We start from the raw sequence: 3,334 nt of genomic DNA on the forward strand, positions 1-3,334 counted from the left end.
AGGAGGAGTAGGAGAGGGGGGTGGGGTGTCAGAAACGGCAAAAGAAAGAAACAGCAGACAAAGAGAAATCTGAAACATTCCTCAAGTCATCTTTTCCTGGAGAAACGCCTGTGTTATGCAAATGACGACATGGACGTAACAGCATCCATTGATATTCTAATAGGGGCAACACAATAACAGCTCAGTTCATCCAACCGATCAGCTACAAAATCTTGTAGTTACACGAGAATTATAATCGTCCTCATGAAGTGCCAAATCTGAAACAGACATCGATCATTACGGTTTGCCACTCTGCTCTCATGTCTTTACAAAAACAAAAATGATATCCTAGCCATTCTGCGTCACGCCTGGGTAAGTTCTGTTGGTGAAATTTTCTTGGTCTACCCTATCTCTTCTGCTTTATTCTTCCACCGAGAGCGAGATATTCGAGGTCTTTATGTCTGCTCAAACTCAAAGAGATGTATACATCTGTGTATTGTTTAAGCCCCTTCATTTGGGGTATCGGTGTTATACGGAACTTGGCATTAGTGGTCGGCTTTAAACAAAGAAAAGACAATAATATGACTTGGGAGTTTTTCGAAAGGTGGTTTACTGGGTATTTGCATTGAGGTTTTTTTCTGTGACAACTGTCAGAATAAACACAGGCAGGACTAAGAGCAGATATGAGTTGGTCACGATGAACTAAATGACTACATTATACTAGAATACAAAAGGGGAAAAAAGGTAGGGGGCAGGTATAGGGTGCAGTTTCGAAATGCTAATTCATTCTAGAAAAAGATACTCCAACTTGAAAAAGTTCTCAATATTTTTAGTTTGGTTTCATTCAAAAAGTTTTTCTTTCCTTGTGTACTTTTGATAATTCAACTCAGTTTAGTTTTATTGTTATTTGACACAAGTTCATTGTATGGAAAATTAAACTGCGGGAATAAATCTAAAAATTCATGCAAAGGTGCTGGAAAAAAGAAATCTACACAGGACACTGAGAAGAAGGTAGAAGAAAGATACTGGGGTGTAGTTCTGACACTTCAGGCCATAGAGCTTACTGTATAAGAGGGGAGTAGAAATGTTACATCACACAAGTTCAATATTCAAAGAAGGGGAGAAAAACTTGTCGTTCAGAAATGTTCAATATGGCTGGGGTGCAGGAAGGGAATCTACGTGTACATTATGTCAGGGGCTGAAGAGACAAACCGGGTGGGCACGACTGTGCGGCGTGTGGTGCGCACAGTGGGTCGCGTGGTTGGCACAGTGGGTCGCGTGGTGCGCACAGTGGGTCGCGTGGTGCGCACAGTGGGTCGCGTGGTGCGCACAGTGGGTCGCGTGGTGCGCACAGTGCGGCGTGGTGTGGTGGTAACTGTGGGGCGTGGTGTTGTTCTCCGGGTGGTTACCGTCGTTCCTGGAGTCCGCAGGGTGGTCCTGAGCGTTGATGGGGTTGTAGTATAGGGATCACAAAAGTTATGTTTGCCGCTACCTCAGCAAAGCTAGCTAAAATCTTTGGTTAGGAAAATTTTCGTAACCCAATTAGCTAGCTCATTAACTTAATGTTATAGTTACGAACAACTTTTTTTCGTATATCCGTTGTTCTGGACTAGAGAGTATCCATGTCTAGAAGTCCCGTGCGAGAAGGCTTCCTGGTGGCATGTTGTTGCCACGATCGAACGATGGGATAATAAGAGCTTTTAAATCCTAAAGGACTTTTGAGATCCACCCACCCAATCTAAAAATTACTCTTGTTGTATAACTGTTGAAAAATGTTTCCTGTATGTAATGAACGGATTGATTTTAAATTCATCAACAAAGTTTTATTAGGTAAAAGATAAATGACGTAGTACCGTAAAATAAAGATGATAATGTTAATGGAAAACATACTATATGTAAACAGAAATAATTAGTTCCGCGTTGGTTATAAAGATCCCAAACAGATACACCTAAACCACAGAGTTAAATTGAGTGGTAGAGCCCCTAATGTCTGCAGGATTGCTGGATAACATCTTTTTGTGTTCTTTGTCTTACAAAATAAGCGGACAGTAGAAAACAACAAAGATATAGATCAAACTTCGACGATAACAGAATAGACAGTGATTTGAAACTCGGGTAGTTCACTACAGTGACGCTGAGATGTAACAGAACAGCGTTGTCTGCTGGAGGCAGCTTGAATTCTGTAGTGAGTGGTTTACGTTGCTTTAGGCCATAGACTTGTATTATAAGATCCTAGATCATGCACCCTGATGTATTTCCTGTTCACTGTAAGACGAGTCATTTGAGCCAACTGAAAGGGGGAGGGGAGGAGTGCGGTAAATGTGATGGTCGTGCAGAACCCCCCCCCCCCAAAAAAAAAACACAAAAAAATCCAAACCAAAACAAAACAATAGCTGTTGTCAAAGATGAATTACTTTCCAAGAAGCGAAACCCATTCATTGCCTTCATTTGAGTGTAATAATGCTGTCCACGGTGAGCACGTTGCGCATGAGCAGCGAAGCTTTTTATAGAAACCGAAGAGCGACAGCCAAGAACAACGCGCAGTTTAGGATGTTATATAGTACGGTAGTGTAAAATATCTTTGGTTTAGGTGAGGTGGAACCAAAGACACTCTACTAGGACACAATCTTTGGTGGAACCTCGTTAGTTCAGGTTTACCTGGTGGGTACAGTTCTGCGAGTTGTTGCCCTTGTCGTAGGCCTTGTAGTCGGTCTGATCGTTTGTCTAGTGGTAAGCCTGGTCGTCGGGCGAGTCGTAAGCCTTGTCGTCGGTTGGGTCGTACGTCTGGTCGTAGGCCTAGTAGTAGGTCTAGTCGTAGGTCTAGTCGTAGGTGTAGTCGTAGGTCTAGTGGTAGGTCTGTTCGTAGGCCGGGTCGTTGGCCGGGTCGTAGGCGGGGTCGTTGGTCTGGTCGTAGGTCGTGTTGTTGGAGTAGTTGGTCTCGTGGTAGGTCTTGTTGTGGGCACTGTAGAGTCGGATGAAGGAAAAATGATCATCTAGTCATTTTAAAATAATATGTCATGGTGACGAAAAATAAAGAGTTATTTCTAGTAAGACACATAATATTTTATCATAAAAGTAACAATAATAAGTGTTTCCGGCCCCCTTGACACACTTTTTGTCATTTAGGAGGAAGGCCATTGGGACCCTGTCTGTCAGTATCAGCGCCAACCCTGTCTGTCAGTATCAGCGCCAACCCTGTCTGTCAGTATCAGCGCCAACCCTGGCTGACAGGGATACAACGTCCTAGGAGACAAATGGAGATATCGGAAAAACAAAACCTCCCAAACGGGACACGAACTGATGTCGTCTGCGTGCAGCGGAGAAGCACCTAAAGGCTACACCACAGACAGGGTAT

The 3,334-nt window shown here is 43.3% G+C and overlaps 1 protein-coding gene across 1 annotated transcript in view; it reads right to left on the bottom strand.

Annotated features, from left to right (window-relative positions):
- LOC101847416 (protein PIF) overlaps positions 1 to 3,334 on the bottom strand; it is a gene marked incomplete in the record, with an annotated part of 19,727 nt that overhangs the window by 14,649 nt on the left and 1,744 nt on the right. Inside the window, 2 exon segments of the mRNA XM_013081167.1 lie at positions 1,192 to 1,416; positions 2,638 to 2,941.

Source organism: Aplysia californica, unplaced genomic scaffold, assembly GCF_000002075.1.
Source record: "Aplysia californica isolate F4 #8 unplaced genomic scaffold, AplCal3.0 scaffold00118, whole genome shotgun sequence".
Lineage (NCBI taxonomy): Eukaryota > Metazoa > Mollusca > Gastropoda > Aplysiida > Aplysiidae > Aplysia > Aplysia californica.